Source organism: Phalacrocorax carbo, chromosome 3 (assembly GCF_963921805.1).
Source record: "Phalacrocorax carbo chromosome 3, bPhaCar2.1, whole genome shotgun sequence".
In the NCBI taxonomy this organism is placed as follows: Eukaryota; Metazoa; Chordata; class Aves; order Suliformes; family Phalacrocoracidae; genus Phalacrocorax; species Phalacrocorax carbo.
The window spans coordinates 31,768,609-31,790,691 of NC_087515.1; the positions used below are offsets into that span (position 1 = coordinate 31,768,609).

Here is a 22,083-nt window from a genome sequence, read left to right on the forward strand (position 1 = left end):
GTTTGTCTGTAGAACAAGTGTGGTTTTCCCGGAGTCTTCCAATGACACACGGCCTGGACTTGATGAATCAAGTTTTCTAGCTTTTGTGCTCTCCAAAATAAAAAATAAAGAAAAAATACTAAAAAAAATTGAAACTATTAGCAATCAAAATAGACGCAGAAGCACAGGAACTGAGAAGCTCTTTTCTCACACAGACATGGTCCTCAGATCCCAAACTATGTTTCAGTTTGGGTGCCTGTTCACTCTGTTTTGGGAATGCCAGTCTGACAGCCATTGACCTGGAAATACTTCATACATACTTGCCCTTTGGAGAATGGTCACAATTAGGATCCTCAAAAAAACATCTTAGGGGGGGTCAGGAGTCCCACCATGACTCACACAGGTAGAAATGGTTTCAAAGAATAGATTATCAGCTCTTTAAATGTGTCATGGCACAGTTCAGACAGTCATTGCATATACAGATCAATTGTGTAGATCTGAGAGATCAAAAGGCAGCAATCTCACAGAATTTGAATATATAAACCCAGGCAGCAGAACTTCCTCTAGTAAATCCCCTGATGAAGAAATCGTTCTTTCTGATTACACATACGAACATGATTAAGTTCAATGACTTGCTGATATAAAACACCTTTGGGGGGGCGGGGGGGGGGGAACAAAACAAAACTAACAAACAACTCTTTAAACTCTCACAACAGTGAGTTCATTGTAACCCCAATAATTTCTGCTTAAGTAAGAATGACCTGTAGAAAACAGCAGTACATGTGACTCAAGACAGACAAGTTGCAGCCAGCCACCAGCATTCAATGAGTTGAAGAACTGATCTTGTGAACTCCATTAATGGTTGCCACACACATCTGGTGTAGAAGAAACCCAAACAGCTATTCTGTAGCTGCAGATAACATCCTGATTATTGCTCTAAAAACCTGCTTCCTGTCCCTCTTGCTGTCAATGGGACTTAGTTTTTGATCTTGCTTCTCAGCAGTATCCTTTGGCCCTTCTGTTGTATTAACTCATTCTGCCAGCACAGCCTTAGTTTCTAATCCCACATCTCGTCTGCCTAACACAGATTCCTGGATCTCACTGCCTACTGTACCCCTTTACCCTACTTACTACTTCCGATCATGTCACTGAACCAGGCACAGACCAAAGAAACTCTAGCCTAGGATCACTCTCTCTGGAGCTAGTACCTGCTGGTTTTCCAGTTCTTCATAACAGTATTTCACTCCAGTCTGTCCTAAACTACACAATCTATCCACTTGTGCCCCAGTTAAGATTCCTCACTACCAAGTAAAAGACGACCAACTAGCAACAACTCAATCCATACCCTAGAAACAAGAATAACAGCTGAGCATCATCAAGGACCTAGCAGTTGCCCTAGAATTTCTTGCAAACTTAACAGTTGAGGAATAAAACCTTAATAGTCAGAGAAGTATACCCTTTACAGTACTAGTTCTCAAGTATTTTCATTATGGCATCTTTTCTGAATTAGATCACAGACTGAAAAAGAGTCTGGTTTATTTTGTGGATTCTTTAGGAAGTTTTGTTATTATTCTGGGACAGGGAAGAACATTTACAAAAAAAACTGGCAAGCAGTGCCAACACCCACTTTTCCTTTGTTATTTTGGCCCCCATTGCTGATATTTTTGGATTTTCATTCTGGAAAAACGAGAAAGATGAGGAATTGTCTGAAGGAGCGTTTGCTGGGCTGCTTGCCCTCAGAAAATTGGAAAATTGCCCAGGTTGAAGAAAGAAAGGATTCTATAAACTCAGATCTGACTTGTGTTTAACAGAACAACATTTATGGAGAATGAATATTTACAGTGTTTTGACCTAAGAGACTTTGTTATCTTGTATGGTGTTGAAGAAAGAAGTGACCAGTGGAAAAAACCACAAATTTCCAAACTGCATCAGCAGTAGTCCACCCAGTCATCCTGTCTGACAGTGTCTTGAACTGTGTACTTCATAAGAAGGTGCAGGAAGAAAGCCTGCAGTAGGCAGTGATGGCAAGTTTATTCTTAGTCTCTGTTAACATTTATCTTAAGCCATAAAATACGTGGGCTTATATCCTTCTCAACATTACTCATTCATTATTAGATGGCTGATCTTGTCTTCTATATAAACAGACCTAATCCCTTTGTTCTATCAGCAATCTTTAAAGCCTTCTTCGCTGTTGCTGAGTATCCAAATCCATAAAGCAAAACGATTGACAACAGCCAGACAACTTGCCCATTTGAGCAACAAACGTACAAATCCCATCCTCAGTTTCACTCAACTATCAGCAGCAGGTAGTCGGTCAGAAGAGAGGTGATTAAAAGCCTGTAACCTTCTTACCAGCAAACGACCAGTGATTCTCATCACCACCCTTCTACCCTCTCCTGGAATCTTTAAAATTAAATTTAAAAGTCTAAACTCTGTAAACTCATAAGGAAAAGCATTGTTAACTGTGAACAGCACCTCAGATGGTATAAAACAGCTTGAAGGCTTCAGGGAACACAGTATTAAAGAGGAAGAAATTAGTAAGGAGAAAACTAGATCTCATGTCTCAGATTTGTTCAAAGAGTTATTAGAGAACAAGGGATGCTGTGGAGAAGCTGTCTCTCCAGGAAGCCAGGAAGACCTTGTTGAGCTAGCCAGTCATCCAAGGTATCAACTACTAAGATTTTTATCAGCCTTTAAGTGATGGAGGATGTTCCCATTCTGCTGCAGCAACAGCAGGATTGGAAGTGGGGAAAGGAGAGGCACAGCCATATTAATAGGCACCACTGGTGTGACCTTTAAAGAACAGCTGGGAGCTGCCAGCTTAGACAGTTGAACCAGTATGCACAGTCATGTAAAAAGATCAAGTCTGTAATGACTCCTTGTAAAAAAAATTATTTGTAATCTTATACAGCCTACGTTGCTAATGCCACAGGAGGTTAAAGAAAAGGAAAGAAAGATGCCAACTGGAGAAGTCTAGTCTAACAAAACAAAAATATGTATTCCTGTTACCTGCATTATTTATAGTATAATATATTCATCACCACCCCAGACTATGAAATGTCTGAGCAACTTCCAGAGCACAGAGAATTTTTTTCCCTTCCAAAATATGATGAGTATAAGAAACACAACCAACAATCACTATTTTATACAATAACAATGCAATACTATGATTCACTTGCATTAAGCCTGACTAAATATGTCATTACCTTTAAATAGAAAATGCAGCTAATAATTTTGAAACTAAAAATAGAAAGATGCAATGTGAATCCTATGCGATTTACTCCTAATTTGAATATATTATGCTGTCTTTCAAATGTTTTTGTAGGTGCTTATCAGCTTTGCTATTTTTTCCTTTTTCACTCGTTTGCTTTATTTTTCTTTTGCTTACCAAGATAATATCTACTTACAGAAATGCATTTCTAGAATTTTGTATAAAAAAGGACTACATCACTACACTATTAACCATGCTAATATGAAATGTAGATGCTGTTGTAGCTGAAGAAAATCAAATGGCAGAGAAGGTGACAATGAAATATGTGGGAGCAAATATGCGAATAAACCCTTTATAATGAAAAGAAATAGTACTAAAAGTCTTCTAAAAATGTCAGCTAGGGGAACTCAATAAAGGTCACGACACTTTGGAAAGGAGAAGTTAATCAAAGATTTTCTGTATTTACAGTCTTTTGTTCCATAATTCAGTACAATGCCCTCTAGCTTAGTTTAAAGCGAAGAAGTGACCTTTCTTGCCAACATTCACTGTTCATTATCCCAGAAATCCCAAGTTCTGCTTGAAGAAGCCAACCAAACCTGTTGATGTGTAAATTGTCTAGATCTACACCTTGCAGAATACAGTGATGTTAGCCTCCAAAACCACTACTTAGTTGACAGAACTTCACCAACATGATTACTTTTCACTGTTGTTTCATAAACCAAAATAAAAAACAGGTGGGGAATGACCCCAGAACTCACTTCATATATTTTAAACAGCCTATAATATTATGGTTCCCACCACTAGCAAATGAAAATAGGTGGCGCAAATAATTTTGTGCCAATAAAAATGTTTCATTTAACAATAAAGTGTGTGTCAAGAAGGCCAATTAAAAAGTACAAGCACATTTTGAAGCCACTGCATTTAGAGCCACTCCAAACTTGTGAAAACAAGGAAGCATTTCAAAATGAGAGCATTTATATTAGAAAAAAAAAAAAAAACACGCAGATTTCCATCACCTAAAGGAAAGTAACTTTATTATTTTCTTTAAACTGTCACTCTCAAAATGAAAGCAAAATCAAGAATGAGAGAAATGTTTTTGATAGTATGCATGCTCTTGAAACCTCTTTTTTTTGTGTGTGGCTTAACAACCACATTTTCCTGTGTTTAAAGTGCTTCTCTCCCTTCTTATAGTGCAAGACCATTACACAAGAGAAGAAACAGCCTATAGCAAAACAGAATACGCTGCAAGTGCTTCTGTCCTTTCTCCCTCAGAAAAGAAAATTATTTTCCTATGGTGGCTTAGTTACAACATACATTTAAATTGCTCTAACAGCAACTAAAGCTACCACTTTAGCTCTCAATTCACACACTTCTTAAGACTTAGGAAAGGAATCTTGTTTCCCAGATAACACCCCTCATTCTGCAACTTACCTTAAGCTAAGTAGTTATCTCCTCTGAAGCTGCTGAGAGCTTTAAAATAAAAGATAGCTTATTTATTCCTTTAAGGAGAATCATCTTGCCCTGCAAATCGCCCATGGGTGATCTCAAACCAATAAAGATTGTGTGACATTTGCACAACAGAATGACACAGAATGGCTGAGGTTGCAAGGGACCTCTGGAGGTTGTCTGGTTCAACCCTCCTGCTCAAGCAGGGCTATTGACAGCCAAATCCCCAGGACTGAGACTAGTCAGCTTATGAATATCCCTGAGAGAGACTCTGTACCTCCTTGGGCAACCTGCGTCAGTGTTCACTGACCCTCCCAGTAGAAGTGTTTTCTGAAGTGTTTTGGTTTATGCCCATTGCCTCTGGTCCCGTCACTGGGCACCACTGAGAAGTGCCTGGCTCCATCCTCTTTGCACCCTCCCTGCAAGTATTTATATACATTGACAAGATCCCCCTCTCCAAGCCTAGTCTTCTCCAGGCTGAACAGTCCCATCTCTCTCAGCCTTTCCTCACGTTAGATGCTCCAGTCCCTTCATCATCCTTGTGACCCTTCACTGAACTCCCTCCAGTATACCTAGTATGTGTTTGTGCAGTGTCTCAACCCTAAAAAATTCTGGAAGCATCCAGAGTGTCCTTATTAGCTGGGAAGTTAAGCCCCTGAGTGCACCTCTTTAGGTGCTGCACAATGTTTTTACAACAAGAAGAAAGAGAGCTTATGGCCCTCCACATTCAGCATGAAGGGGTTTCCATCTTTAATCACTAGAACAATTCCTTTGGTCCTGGTCCTAACTCAAACTAGAGTAGTTAAAGTCAACTTTTAGGAAACTTTGAATTATGCCAATGATTCTGAAAATATCTCCCTGCTAGCTGCAAAATTAAGAGACTATAAAGTCACTTAAAAATTCATCAGTTCTCAGTTCCATTTCGAACAGTTTAAACTTCATGAAGCAAATAATTAAGCTTATAATGTTGTTTTGCAATATCGCAAGGCTGAGAGAAAAACTAACAAGAGATTAAAAGACAGAACATGAAGATCAACAAAATAAAGATGATATTTTCATACCAATCATTGCCAAAAATAAATGAGAGGAGGAAAACAGGTGAAACTGTTTCCAATTTTTAAACTTTTTATAATGTGTGTCAGGTCTCAGTATTCTGTGTCACAGTATGGCCTAACAAAATAGTTCAATTTACTTTAGGGAAAGGTAAATATATTCCAAAACAAAAAAGTTCACCTATTTTCCAAAATTTCTCTCTCTCCCCCCCCTCCATGTTTTGGTAAAAGGACCCAATACCAAACATCTAGGTAGTCTAGAAGACATGAGCAACTGAAAAATCCTTTTCACTTATTTATATTAAACCATTTTTCATAGTGTTTTCTAGAGCGATTTACAGTAATCTGCCATATGCAAAAAGGATAACAGACAAACAGAATGAGAAGGTATTTGATAAGCATTTCTTAGGACATCAGAATTTTTAATAACCAACACTGTGGCAAAGAAGAAAGAGATTACAGTGACCGAGTAACAAAATAAAGTAGAGAAAGCCATTCTAGTAAACTCAGGATAAATGTCCTGCCTTTGCTTCAGGCTTCAGTTTGGCAGCTGCTACAGACACATTATCAAACCATACAACACAAAGACACTCAGACCAATCACTTTCTCCATCTCAAAATATTGATAAACTGGAAAGTTTGAAGGGGTTGGAAGTGGAAGAGCATCAACACAAGTGTGATGAACGGAACAAAGAAAAACTTGCACTACTAGCTTTGCACAAGATTGCTTTTACAAGATTCTCTATCCAACAAATACAATTAAGGTGTATAGATAAATAGCTTACGACTTATACTGGTGAGGTATTAGGTATTTTATGGGAAATAAGAAATTTAAAGCGATCTAAAACCTCTACCAGCATAATCATAAGCCTTTTCTACTGCTAACAGATTCCAAGCTTCAAATCAGGTTTTACTGCATTAGTCACTAGGGAAAAATGTAATAATTTCCTGATATTTCACTGAAGTTCTTAGACTGAACTACAACAACAACAAATAACAACCCATTTTAGAAGGAATATCAGAAAAGATTTCTCCTTCAGTTGTTCAGGAACGTTAGGGATTGAAAATATGTCAAAATGGCTGGCTGCAGCTCAACACAACATGGCTAATGGAACTCATCTATCAATTGTGCCATAGCACTTAATGTAGTCAAATCATTCCTCTTTATAACTTTCCATCTTTAGCTTCTATACTGTCAGATGAAGATATCAAGCATATAGATGGAAAATTACATCAAGCTATGTCATAACTGACCCTTTTTAACTGAAAGTAGGTTTTTCTATACATTAAGAACCAGCTCAACTCAGCTGCAAGATGCCCTGCAATTCTGGTAAAGTTGTTATACACTTTGATAATATAATTTAGTCACTTTCTATTATGCAGGACAGGTAACAGAGATACACTTTGTAGCAATAACATTTTCTTCCCCAAAGTTCTTACTTGAAAAGTGCACAGAGGAGTATTATTTTTCACTGGCAGTGAATTCAGGACATTAATTGTAATTTGTAATCAGATATATCCACAAAGATGATCACTGAGTCCTTGATCAACAGCTGAAGAAAAGATTTAACTGACCATCAAATAAGGTAAGCTAGGATAAAACTAAAACTCCAAGCTTGACACCTCATTCAAACCGCATGTCTCTAAGTTATCCACCTGTAAAGATGCCTGCCAGTTCATCAAATAAGCTTTGTCTTGTTCTAAATATCAGAAAAGACTAAAATATATTTAGATCAAATAACTTCAAATACATATTTAGGCTTAACTTCACTGTAGGAGTCAACAGAAGATTGGACAAACCTGTCTATCACTAATTAGTAAAAGTCAATGTACAGTGGTTCAGTATTAATTTCTCAGAAGGTATCACAATCAACATCCTTCATCTTGATTGCAGAAGCACCAGACTGAAGTGGAACAAAGTGGTCCGAGATGGCTAATACAATTTTCACAAGAGTTGCTATAAAGAAAATTTCTCATCTGTCAGTTCACGTTTTGAAGAGGCTATTTTCCTCTTATTTCTTCTTGGAACAATAGCCAGATGCTCAATCATGCATACATAAATGCACAAAGAACTATTTCACTCTGGACAAAGGCAACATTTAAGTAGGATCTGTATAATTCAGTCAAACTGCAGAATCATTTACTCTTGTTAACTGACAGATGGTTTTTCTAGCCCTGACATGATTAGTGGTCTTCACACTATATTCAGGAACTCAGCCTAGTTACTTCTCTTTGGCTTCAACATTGATCTCAGATATCTATCTTTCTGCATATGATAAAACCGATTGCCAGGAAAGCATAGTCTCAGACTACAGATGAAGTGATTCCGTGGAAGTCTAACATACAACAGCAAATGTCACCCTGAAAAGCATTTAGGTCAGATACAGCATCATCAGAATTCACATGAGGGAGAATATCACCTTTAGTAAGGAGTCATCTGCAGAATAATTACAGTTTGCTACATTCACAGCTAAAAGATCTGGGGCATTCAGCACCACCCAGAACACTGTTAGTGAATTGTTACTTTCATATTACACTCAAAAAAACATTTGGGATACTGAAGCTGCATAATCAAACACACAAAAATTATAAAACACCAGAATTAAGGCTGTTCCTTCCCAGCTGGTTTGTTTTTTCTAACAGGAACCCTGCCTCAACAAATGCACATGATTTGACAGCAGGATTAACAGGGAGAAATTACTTTGTATTTCTATTTCCTTCTCATAGTACAGTGCTAAAATTAGCCTAACCTATTAAAATGCTAGGACAAGCCCCCCCCTTTTTTTTTCCTTTTTCCTCAGTATTATGCTTATTATACTACTATCTGAAAGTATTATATGTCAGTAATTTATTTTCACAACAGATCCTATTTATATTTTTATAACTCAAGATCCACAGCACGAAGTATATTAATTGTGTCTGCCTAATCTGGAATGTTTCCAAACTAGTATTTTTCAGAATATTTGTCACTGTGCAGTACCTCACAAGCACAATTCATAGTTGCTATTAGCTTCAGCTGGGAAGCTTTGTATTCTTTATTTTACAGGTGTCCAACTTGAAACCTTACTCTTCAATACAAAGATCACAATTAGTTATTGTTAATAGCAATGTTATATCTTGCTTATCAAGTAAAAAGCAAAATCCAATTCTTCAGAGTGGCATTTAACTAAAGAAACCTTCACATGATCATCTTCAATCCCTTATTCAGTTCAGTATACAACATCAAGCATGTGCAACAAGTCAAATGAGTTCTACAGACTGCATTCCTTCAATCTTTAAGGCGTTCCTAAAATACAAGCCATCCCAAACAGCAAGTTTTTTACGGGGGGAAAAAAGGTAATGTGTTAATAGAATTACAGACTGTCAATTCAAATGTGGAGATATGGGTGACATTAAAATATTTACTTAGGGTACTTATGTTTCTTTTGGTATTTTAGCAAAGTCTAAGATCATGAGCCTAGTATGAAGAGAATTTTGGGGAACGACAGCTGCTCTTCTCTAATAGCAACCACGTAACTTGAGAAATACAATTTTAATATTTTCAAGGAACAAAAGAAAACACTTTGATCTTCAATTTCAAAAAAAATAATTATAATTAAAAGGAAGGATATCTTCAACAGAGGAAGACCTGACATTCCCATATACAATATTTATGCTTTTCTAAAATCAAAAACTCAACATTGAAGTAGGTCACATAACAATAACATCTAAGCATCCCTTTCACACTCTTTACCTAAATACCTAGAAATTGGAGCCTTATCTAGAAAGGTAACAGACATAACTGATTCTGTGTTTGCTACGTTTCAGGGTAGCTCTGATAGCATTAACAGATTAATGGGAAAAAGTGCAAAGTGGTAATTAAACCAAAGGCTTATGTTTCAAACCATGACAATACATCTGCATATTCAGTGTACAACTCCTTAATCCAGTCTGGCTTTAAAGAAGGAGTAAATCCTATCATATTTGATGTTTCACATACCTGATGCAGGTACCTTTTCATATGCACTTCACTATTTTCCACTACTAGAAGAAAAATAATGTGTCCTAGTGCTATTAATTGCTCATAAAAGAACCAATTTCAAATAAAAACGTTAATATGAAAATCCTAAAATGTCTTCTTTTTCATATAAATTCTGTCCATCACGAGGAATCAATGAAAGCAAGCTTATAGAATTTGAAGGTAATAAAGTATTATGACTCCAAGCCTTTTCTTCTTTTTTTTTTACTAGTTACATTGTAGTCAGAAAATTTTGTAAGGAACAGCTTACCTAAGCCAACTTCCTTCTGAAAAAATAAATTGGTGGCTCTTAATAATGGGTGCATTTAGAAAAGGCTTATATAAAACTTCCCTAACCTTCTTACAGAACAAAAATAGTTAAAATGTTTTAATTAATCCACTTTTCCTTGATAAATACTTCCTTTACAATGTCTTTAATATAACTCAACATTGGCTGCATCTTTCTTGACAGATGGTATTTCTTTAACTGAGAATGTCTCAAATGGTTAACATTCTTTCTAAAATTCATTTCCTTTCTGTGTAAGAAGTTAATATACCAGGGGAAAAAAAAAGCAGGAATGTTTCATGCCATGTGGGATATAACAGTTCTAGAGTTTTGCTTTAAATTACCCCAATAACGTTTTTGTAGAAATATTATTAACGTGGCTGAAGCTTAACATTGGAAAAAAGAAAAACACTTGCCCACAACTTTGCTTCTCTCCAGGTCTCATTCCAATATGAACATTTCTTTTATGTTCTAGCTCTTCAGTATGTGCCTGATGGAAATCTGACAACTCTTAGTAAGGTTCATCTTAAGGGATAGCTATTAAGAAGAACAATCATCTAGTCAAGAACAAGAGACTGATGGGTCTGTATCAAATAGCTCCCAAACCAGAAATGAAAGTTCTTGATAACTTCACTCTGAACATTAAAATTATTCAAGACATTGGAATTGGTAGAAAAGCATACCATAACCTTTCTCAAAAGTGGGACAGACATTGAGGTCTCACAGAAGAAGATACAACTCCTAAGGGTGGGCCACTCCTACATATTAACATCAAATCCCAAGTTCTTACAAGCTGGGAGACTTGTACCAGTTGCATGCAGAAGAACTAATGTCCCACATGCAAAAATCCTGGGAAATGGTATCTTTACAGAATATTGAGGCCAAACAAAGGCACTTGCTCTACAGTCTGCAATATATACTCCCTGAAAGGGTTGTAAACCCATTGCTAAAAGGTTGGAGAGTTATAGCAGTAACAACGGTCTTTAAGTGATGAAGAAATACTTGCTGATAATTTCTCCTTCTTCTTGTCATGCTATAAGTATTAATTAAAATATTCCTCTTCTGCTAGATCAGATCATTTTCACTACTGCTGAAAATTTTCATTCTAAAACATTCCACAGCCTGTGGAACTCTATATACAATATTTTGCAACTACTATTTTCCATTTTCTGCGATCTCCTAGCCAATATGTCATTTTGTGATACTTCTAGTAAACATTATCAACTGTGTTAATACCGTACATCTTGCACTGAAATCCAAAGCTACCAGTTTCCCTAATTTGTTTGCTTATTTTATATTGATAAATAAATGACGTTTCTAAACTTCAGCAAAATCTGTCCTAAATATGCCTTTTTCAGCTAATTCTGTATTTCAAGACACAGTGAGAGATGACGAAGACCAGAAACATAATCTTTTTTTCTAACATGCGATCTCATTTTAGTATTCTGCTCACAACAATGATACCTTTTGTTCTGAAGCCTAGCTTAATTCTGCATGCCCAGCATTCATGATAACGAAGCTATGGACAATAGACACAATGCTAGTTTGCTTAAGAAATTTTTATGGATGCCTTACAAGAAGTTAAAAAAAGCAGCCATATTTACCACCTCTACTTGCCACTGTCTACGTGTAAAATTAACAAGAATCTCAATACACCTGAGACCACAGGCAACATGGGAATAACTTAAAGCTTCCGTTAAAAAAAGGGAAGGGAGTATTTCCTATAGCCACTTCAGAGGCATAGTGCTGCTGCAGAAAGGTGATGGTCTGCCAAGCTGCAAAGGCAGGGAGAGAAGGCTGACTACAAGAAAATCTTACTAACATGTGACTGACCCAATTAAAGCTTACTAAATCCTCTAAACCTTTCATAAGGATCTTTAATTAAAAATAACTGTTATTAGTATATTTTCAAAGACATTCTACTGCACAAAGGTGCTGCATATCACATGATATCATTCTTCCATAGACTAGCCTACTGCAATTACTTTAACAAAAACCCCATAATTTTAGCTGTTTTCCCTTTAGACAGAAGATAATATGTATTCCTGTGTTATAAACAATCATTTTAGCAATATCCCTATTGTGACCAATCAAGCCACATTTGCTTCTGCCTATATTTAATTTCCATACTGCCATAATTACAGAGTCTTTGTCTCAATTTTACAGATCAGTCATCTCTCAAGGTCCTTCAATGACCTACTGCAATAAGAACACACAAAAAAAATATAGCTGTTTAACCCTTGCCATCTTTGCAGGCTTTTGTCATTCAAAAACTGAAGGTGGCAGATAGGATAAACACACAGCCCTTTTACTCACTGTCAAAATCTGAATGAGATGTGTTATTCAGTTAAAGCATTTTCTTAAAGTGGGATTTTTTTTTTATTGCTTAGTGGAGCTGAAACTGTTCAACATCTAATCCTGTATCCAACAGAGGTACAAACATAAATGCTTCTCAATATTTAGGAAAGAGACAAGAGTGTTTCTTCAGAGTAGGCCTGAGATATAATAAGTATCACTGAAGAACATAACGACTACAGCTTTTGCAGATGACTTGGTTCTGTTAAGTTGTTCATGGGAAGGGATGCAGAAAAACACTGAAATACTGGAAGTCTTTTGCAATCTTACTGGCCTCAAGACCCAGGGAGAAAATGCCACGGCTTTTACATTCAGCCAACAAAAGACTCATCCAGCATGGACGATTAATGGCACTCCCCTTGATATGATTGAACCCAGGAGAAATTCTGAGAAATACTTGTGCCTATGAACAGACCCATGGGCAGGAATATCAAAACCAGAACTACTGGAGAAAGTAAAGGATTGATTACAAGTTGACATCTTGAAAGGATATGCTATCCCACAACTGATCTACTTGGCAGACCAAGCCAAAGTGAAAGCCATGTACCTGGAAACCCTTGACTTGGCAATTCCAGCAACCATCAAAGAATGGCTACACCTCCCAGTAAGTACGTGTGATGCTATTCTATATTCCAGCACTCAAGATGGAGGCTTAGGTGCACCAGGCTCTTGGGATTGATTCCCAGTGTGCAGGTCCAAAGGCTACACAGAATTGCACAGCCTTTGGACAAGATAGTACAAGCAGTGGCTCAAGAAGAGGGACTTGAGAAAGAATTTTTAAAACTATGGATTGCAGCAGGTGGGGATAAGGGAAAAGTTCCACCCATCTGGGACCCAAGAACAATAATGACAATATCTGAGGAGCCTGGCTGTGAGGAACCAGTCTTGGAATGGGAGATACCCACTCCCAGAGTCATCTTTCTGAGGCCCTGTAACTGGAGGAAATAGGAATTTGAAAACTGGACCAAGTTGGTTTCCCAGGGCTATGGTATTTCTAGCTTCAAGAAGGATAAGATCAGTAACAACTGATTAGAGTTTTATAAAGGCATCCCCCACAGAAAACTCATCACCGTATTACAGTTGAAAGCCAACATCTACCCAGTGAGAGAATTTCTAGCAAGGGGTAAACAGGAAAGTCAAATTATATCTTGCCCACACTGCCAAGTGGAGAATGGGTCCTGTGCACATATTATTGGATACTGCCTAGCGGTACAGGATGCCAGGATCAAAAGGCACAATCATTTATGTGAATTGTTGGCTGAGGCAGCAAAGAAGAAGGACTGGGTAGTATTCCAAGAGCTGCTGCTGACAAGTGAACAGGATGAACTATATAAACTGGACCTGGTATTTGTTAAAAGAGACCAAGCCCTGGTTGTCAACATCACAGTTAGGTATGAAAGCAAATTAATGTCTTTGGCAGATGCAGCAGTGGAAAAGGTTAAGAAATACCAACACCTAAAAGATCAAGTGCAGGAACTGACTGAAGTCAACATCATTAAATTTATGGGATTTCAGCTAGGCACATGTGGAAAATGGTATCAGGGCAACTACGAATTACTGAAAGAAGTCAGACTCTAGTTCCTGGCAGGAAGAGTTAGCTCATTGATTATTAAATTGAGCACTATTCTCTTCAGTGGACATGTGTTTACAAGTAAAAACCATTGTGAGATCTTAATGTTCAATGTATTGTAATATGTTGTATGATGATTTATAAATAAATCGACCCTTCCACTCTAAGGCTGAAGCCAGATGCCCCTGGAGCTGCCGAGGGCAATAAAAGCTTAGATAATGAGGGCCAGAGTAAGTAGGGACAAATTGAGGCTCAGTATCATGCTGTGTCACCATTCCTACCAAAAAGACAGTTATCACTGATCTTTACCAAAGTGGACAGGCTACTTATACTTAACCTAGAAAAGGAACATGTACAATGCCTACCTTTATTACAACGTAAGTAAACAAAAAAAATTCTGTCAAGAAATTTTTATACAAAAATTAATATTCTATGTAAACTGTGGAAATTGTGATCTAAAGATACAACTATTTATGACAAAATAATGAAGTCCCTATTTTATAATTAATAATAGACCCATGCAAACACTGGAAATAGTGGATAACTGTCAGGAATTTATTTAAAACTTGGTATTGAAGTGACTAGTTAAACCTGACGTTCCTAATGAAAGAACACACTTCTCTGAACAAAGCCATAGTTTTGCAAGAGACACACCCTTTGACACTTTCAATGGTTAGAAATAGATGAGTCTGCAAAACACTTCTTGTAAATCAGACTAACACCCAAATATTTTTCTAAGGAAACTCTAGTGCAAAATCTCATCTCATGGAGTCAGGACAAAATCATCTCATGGAGTCAGGACAAAATGCAGTAAGACCAATCCTTTCCTAAAACAATCTATCCCCAAAGTTTAGAAAGATCAAACATGTCCAGAACACTACATTCCATCTTCCTAGACAGTCTGCAATTATTTGAGAGATTAAACCAAACACCCCCTTTGCAAATATGAAATGCATGCCAACTCCCAAAACATTGTTTCCACTATCTGATGATAAATTACACATAATTAGTTCTCTGGCAGTGCATCATTTTTGCTTGTCCTTAAGGACAAATCTACTGACCTGGGCAAGAGACCTTGAAAGAAATTGCTAGAACTGTTTTGTTGTTAAGGGAATTCACTAGTTGACAGATTTAGTGATGTTTTCACACTGAAGAGAGAATACCAGAAGAAAGCTGCTGTCTATGCAGGAGGGTGAGAGGAAATGATTAGCCTTACCTTACCAGACTCTACAGATTGGCTCAATAACCTTGGCATGAGTACATTACCTCACACTTTCTGAAATGTTGTACTTAAGAGAAAAGGTTTTCTGTGAAGAGTTGTTGATTTTAAAAAAACAAAACAAAAAAAAACCCAGACTGACTCCCAACAGGGACTTAACAGGTAAGTATTTCTTCTACGTGTTTTGCTCTTTAAGAAATCTTTTGTAGTTTTCCTTGACTTTACTAAAGGACCTAGTGATGACTTCCCTGGAGCACACGGTCCCCAACTCCAGCTGAGTCTAAAAAAATATACACAGCAGAACTAGGAACAAGCTCCAAGTTCTGACCATACCTTGAAAGCTGGAAGCCAGTTTGCAGCTTATTTCACTTTGAAAAGTTAACTTCCATAGATCAGCACATGGTCACCACTGTCTCCTGGCTTCTTCTTACCAGAAGAGCTAAAAGTTGTTTTTCAATGAGCACAAAACATGTAACCGCTATTCGGCAAGCTGAACGCTTGAGAAATTCCCATTGTACCACACGAATCCGGGTAAGAGATAATCCTGTTTATGAGAAAAATCATTGAGTGAAATTAAAAAGTGTTTGTTTCATTTAAGTTTCTTAAAACTAATAGCACAAGCTGCAGCAATTGTAAAAAAGGTAAAGTTTACCAGTCACTGACAAATTTGCTGTTGCTTACTATTGCTATAGCATTATCAGTTTTTTCAAAACTAACAGTCTTCACATTCTAGATCATTAAAATCGCAGTAACAAGTCTGATCTTGAGAGCAAATGGAATTGATCAGCTGAACAGCTGCACGATTACTGTAAGATTAAATATTAAAAACTAGAAGGATCTAGTCCTTCTAGCATCTGAATAATAAAAAAAAGCATCTGAAAAATAAAATAAAGCATCTGAAAAACTAAGTCAGGTTTCCTCAAAGTTCCATGTCCAAACGAGGACAGTATTTCTTTCTCTTCTTCATCATTTTCACTAAAGAAACAGTGTGTCAAAGCTAACCAGCACATCTCACATAAAAACACACTGCATTCCATATAATGCAAAGCCACACAACTCATCTCCCTTTTATGACACTCGTCCTTATATTTCCCTGTGAAAGCATCTCATCCTACCAGCAGCCAGTAGAAATCATCTATCTGAAGAGAATTCTGCCGAGCGATTGACTCCCTTCATCTCTCAACACTCTGCCAACTGGAAAACTTTCTGGGTATAGCAAAGACCTTTCTTCCTGCATTTGGGTGAAAACAGGGATATAAGAATGGTAACAGTTTGGGGGGGCTTTTTTCTTTTTTTAAATACTTCTCTAGAAACTGAAACTACCAAATGTTTAGCAGTAATTCAGGGAGTTGGAATAGGCACCTGATACATTCAGTTCAGACTTATTCCCACTTCTATTTTGGGATACGTACAATGTTGAATATCCTCTACACAAAGATTAACACTTGCTACGCATACACTTACAACTTCAATTTACCAACTGAAAATGGTAACTATAAACTATACCCTGACTAAAGAAGTACAAGGCGACCAATGAAAATTTCATTAATCTCCAAAATAATGCTTGCAGGAAAGTCTGGAAGAACAGCAAGCATTTTACTTTGTTTTGATCTTTTAACTTAGCTGCTTGATGAGTGGAATTTACAGTTTCTTTCTGAACAGCTACCTTTCAAACTTCAGAAGCCCAGCATGAAGTGCTTTCAGTGGTTCTTTATTAGAAAGAGACTACTAGTATCAAGTCATATTTGAGCCAGTCTATAAACATTTTTTGCACATAAATTGTAAAAACACTTCAAAAGCATTATTCAGCTTAAAAAAAAGACTCATTTTTGCATACATTTTTCTACATAAGTTAAATCAGATTAGGAGAACATACTTTTTAAAATATGGCTTGAGCTAATTTTAAACATGGTCGGAAAAGTTTGGCCTACACTGATTAAAATCTATATTGAAATGAAAGGAAAATTTAACCACAGAAAATGTGCTCATTTTAGAAAAACAAGCATATCACTGCCAAAGTGCTATCCTAAGTTTAGATGGCTCTCTGACTAAAACATTATAATTATGGAAAACTAAAATGGATTTCTAAATGTTTCAAGATGAGACAGCCATTGGGTAATTTGCAAGATATGCAATTATCTTCTGAATTCAAACACATAATGCTAATACTTGATCTGAACAAATGCAGGCTGTAGGTCGTTGCTTATGTGGATACTGGGGAAATCGATGTTAAAAATCAATACCTACACTAGATAAGAGTAACCATAATGAAACCTAGAAGCAGAATTAACAACTGATGTGGAATTAATTACCTAGACATAAAGAATTTTCTCTGAGGGGAAAAAAAAGGGTTTGAGTCTTATCTAATGCTTCTGCCTCTCCAAATGCTGATCAAGCTGAACAGAGGATTCTCAGCACTTCCAGCACTGTTAAAACTGCATCAATGACCATACAAGGCACTTCACACAAGTTCTGAGGTGTAGTGAGATGGTAACATTTTTACCTTCAAATACCAGAGTCTTCCTAATAGACATGAAGGGTCATGCAGCATATTTTGTTACTTCGTAATTAACATTTATATTTGGGTGGAATCATCATACTGACCATGCAGAAGTCAAAAGAAAAAAACCACACTAACCCCAAATCTGTATGTTCATTTCATGTATAACTATAATAAATCCAAATTTAAGTTTCAGTTACTTCAAACAGTAAGTTAAATCTTGATCTGTGACAACCGTTACCAGTTTGATGCAACTAATCGGATTCAGGAAATCAGAATAATTCCATTCTTGTCTAAAAATCATGGTTGTGTGTATTTGTCAGTACCTACACTACCTGCTATTGCTTGTCTTTGGTTTAGCAAGAGAAACGTATGGCTTGGTTGTGTTTTATTTCTTGTTCTGCTGTACAAGCCTGGATGTTTGGTTATCTTTTGACTCTTCTGACTACAACCAGCTGTGTTGTTTCACTGATTTGGTGAAGTAGTACAAAAGTATCTATCATTCATATATTAAAGCACCCAGGAACCGTGAATATGTCTGAGGAAAAAGTAGTTTATAGGAACACTTCCATGACTCAAACAGTAACTTTATAAAAGACTAGAGCATTTCCAGGAAAAATTATTTCTCTTTCTACAAGCAATGCATGCTTCATATACAATCATCAGGCAGTCCACTCATTTAGCCTTCACGGCACCTCTGAGGCTGCCATCAAAAAAGAAGAGCAAATAGATATAGATTTTTTTCAACTGTAAAATATGCTGGATGCCTTAAAAACAATAAAACCACCAAAAGCTCAGTGAGAAATCACTTGAGATTAAGCAATACCTTTCAGAACCACTGGAATGAATGCAATACCTGCTCCCTTGATACCTAAAATAACATAAATAGCAGATATTATACCAAAGGATCCCCCCCCAAAAAAACCCTCAAGACTCATGTGAGCTTTAATATCACAGATACAAAGTCTTGGAAAGGCATGTTTAAAAGCAGCAAGATGAAGAAACCTGTTTTATTTCAAGGAATACACAGTGGGGGTGGGAATGGAACCCAAAACCAAAGAAACCCACAAACTAAGCCTGCTGACAGATTAAAGGCAAATTTATTTTCTCAAACTCATGAAAGGATAGTATGTGAACCAAGTGGAGCAATTAATTTTGTATTGATGAGAAGAGACTCTCCCAGTTATGAACCCCTGAGCATGTAAGAAACCCCAATACAAACAAATCAAATTAAGTAAATTGTTTATTACAGCAGAACAAGTTCACAAGCAAACTAATTCAGCTAAGAGGAAAAGCCTAGGAAAAAGGAGAGACATTTTGTCTGCGTTTCAAGAGGTCTGCTAACATTGCTCTCTTGCATCTCCCGGTGCCCTGCAGCAGCAACAGTGGTCTTTATAATGCAGAATTGTCTTTCAGGAGCGATTTACTTTTCGGTCAGGTCAACAAAAAGTCACGTAAAACCGAACTGTGAGCCTTTGCCCACGCTCAGCAGACACTCGTTTCAAAAAGTCAGCTCTCTAAAGGTTCCATTTTCCCCTCTCTTAGCTCGAAGTGCTGACCAAACACCACACATGCAACACAAACAAGGCAGCTCTCCTCAGTCCATAGCTGATAAAATGTTAAACACGACTATGGAACTCAATACCTCATACAGAACATGAGGAATCTTGTCTGTGCATTCTCAGCATCACAACTTTAAGATACAAAGGAAGAAGGAAGGAACAACCTTGAAACAAGACTGTAAGTGGAAAACAGGAAAATGAAATAAGGAAAGAAAGGACAGAGGAAAACAAAGATCATTCGTAAAAAATGACCAGGTAGGAGAAAAGTATAAACTGTGACAAAGACCCTGCATGTCCAATGAGCTGGAAGAAGCAGCCAACAAAAGGAAAAGGTGCGTTTTGGCAAAGCAGAGGTGGGGGCGGGGGGGAGGGGCAGCATCAGACTGAAGGACAGGACAAGCAACAGGAAAGAAAGGGAGACTGTCTAAACAAAAATTAAAGAGAGAGAAACAGGGAGCAGTCTTGGACAGAAACAAATAGAAAGCTAGCAGAAGGACAAGAGGATTTATTTGCACCTGAGACTGTTCAGGTGACTAGGAACCTAGCCTGGCATTATTAAAAATAGCTGCTGCTGAAGTAGAGACTCTGCAGGAACAGATGAAACAAATGACAGCCTGCCACCTGAGCAACTGGAGAAGGGATTTGCTGGATCAAGTAACTCTAATCCTGCTAAAACCCCAAGTGGATGTGAAGATGACACCTCATTACACTTTCAATTTTCTTTTCAGATTGCTTTTGTGAGGAGGGTAGGGAACTCCACGGAAGCAAAACTCATCAAGACTGAGGATCTGGAAGATACCAGAATCAAGGCTTCCCTTTGGTTTTTCAGTAGGATACAATATTATTTTTCCTTTGAGATTCCTGCCTCACTGAGTTCACATGGTGGACCAGCCCCTAAGATCTAAATAAGGCTTTGTAAGAGACTTCCCTTTTTCAACACCGAAGCTCTTTGGCAAGAAGTGAATGCAGAAAAGACTCTGGAAAGACAGGAAAGCTCCTTCACACGCTTATACTCCCTTCAATCTTCCCACATATTCCCTACACACGGCTGACTTTTTTTTAATCCAATCTTTTCAGTAGTTTTAAGTGTAGTCCTCATTTTCTGAATGACCAATTTGAGATTTGGTTTCTCAAGGTACAGTTTCGCATTATACCTAACCCACAGTTGGTTTGTATTAGCACAGAAGGAGAAAGAACTTTCACTCATATCAGAGCAAACACTCAGTAGAATAGCTTCCGACAGAAAGCCACCCCCATAAAACTGTTACATCAACTGTCCATACAACCATCCAACCACTAAATCTACTACAAAGAGGGTGGTAGTGACCCATGGCCAGTGATGCCAAAGGAGTGAGACCACTCTTCAAGCTGCAGCCCACACACGGACCAAACCATACATGTATTCACACTGTTAAACCGCACTTTGATTTGCTGAGGAGCCAGACAGTACAGCTGCCACTGAAGCTTTGCATTCAGAGTATTAGATAATACTATAAAATCTGATTACAGAGTCAACCAACTCATTTCAGAATTCTGTGTTCATTTTAAGATATACTTTGGTTTTCCTCCTTTTTTATCCTAGTTTCCCCATTTGTAAAGTCAGAAGAAAGGGGGGGGGGGGGGGGGGGGGGGAGGGGGAGACCATCTGTTAATCTCTGTGTTACAGTAGAACAAGTTTGTTCTTGAGAAACATTAAAATATTGCTGTGGTAAGTACTACTGAAAAGTCCAATGGTCCAAAAGCAGAGAGTGGGTGGTGTCTTCAAAACAAGAGACAACTATGAAGTTAATGGGATACAGCAATACTTAACAATCAATAAGCAAAATAAGCTACCCGTTATATGAGCATAGTCCACTCCATCCACTAGCGTACGTGGAGATTAAGCACAAGTCTAGTGACAACCAAGTATGTATCACAATGAATACACGTAAGCACCAATGTAAAGCTGCACACATAGTTTAATTCTAGCAATTATTTTTAGCACACAGCTTTCTGAGGCCACAGTTATGTTCTGAACAGCCTGATAGTGAAAAGTTCCGATACTCACCCTGCACTTCTTACACAAGAGGCCTTTCAGGTCAAAGTTTAGCTATGCCAGAGGGCAAATTTAGCCAAGACAGCTGCGTACACGCCAAAACCAACGGGAGAAGCGACAACTGACACAGTAAACAGGGAAAACCATCCAGCTACAGTTGGCAAAAACTGACTTCTGCGTATGTGCAAGTCGTAACAAGAGACTCTACTTTTCCCGAAAGGAAAGATAATAAGGATGAGATTATAACAACATGCCTCCGCTTATTCCCCTAAGTGTAGTAAGAGTAGCAGTACTGAAGCCCCGGTTTCGGTAACGTACACGTTTGACACGCACTGAACGCCTCCCCGGACAAGCTCAAGCGCTCTCCGCCCGCGGCTCCTCGTCCGGCATCGCCGCGGCTCCCGGCCCTCCTACGGCGCGGCGACCATGCCTGGGGAGAAACGTGAGGAGGGTGAGCGCGTCCAACAGCCCGCACCTCGGCGATCAAAACCCGGCAAGGCGGCGGGGACCCCGGGCCCGCAGCCCCGCCGCCAGCACCGCGGCCCAGCCCGCCGCCCGAGCACCCCTGCCTGCCCTCACCTGAGACGGGGCAGCGCCGCGGCGGGAGGAGGCTCCGCTCCCCTCCCCGTCCCGTCCCGTCCCGTCCCGTCCCGTCCCGTCCCGTCCCGTCCCGTCCCGTCCCGCTGCGCTCAGAGAGCCGCCGCGCCGCCAGCAGCGCCCAGCGTCGCCAGGGCCGCCGCCATCTTCCCGCTGCCACCAGCGACCTCTGTCCCCCAATCACTTCCGGTCACGGCAGTGAAGCCGTTGCCATGGCACCGCTCCCGGCCTCCCTTAAAGGGGCAGCAGCCACCTCACACCGGCACGCGCACCC

General features: G+C 38.5%; 1 protein-coding gene across 3 annotated transcripts in view; it reads right to left on the reverse strand.

Annotated features, from left to right (window-relative positions):
• LCLAT1 (lysocardiolipin acyltransferase 1) overlaps positions 1 to 21,875 on the reverse strand; it is a 121,323-nt gene extending 99,448 nt beyond the window's left edge. The window contains exons 1-2 of one of the 3 annotated variants that reach the window (XM_064446412.1): positions 21,792 to 21,875; positions 21,531 to 21,642 (exon numbers count right to left, since the gene is read on the reverse strand). The gene's annotated coding sequence lies outside the window, so the exon portion shown is untranslated. Of the gene's footprint in view, positions 1 to 15,448; positions 15,467 to 21,466; positions 21,643 to 21,791 lie in introns of those variants that run through there. The other 2 variants (XM_064446413.1, XM_064446414.1) reach the window with 2 other exon arrangements.
• Positions 21,876 to 22,083: the final 208 nt, after the last annotated feature.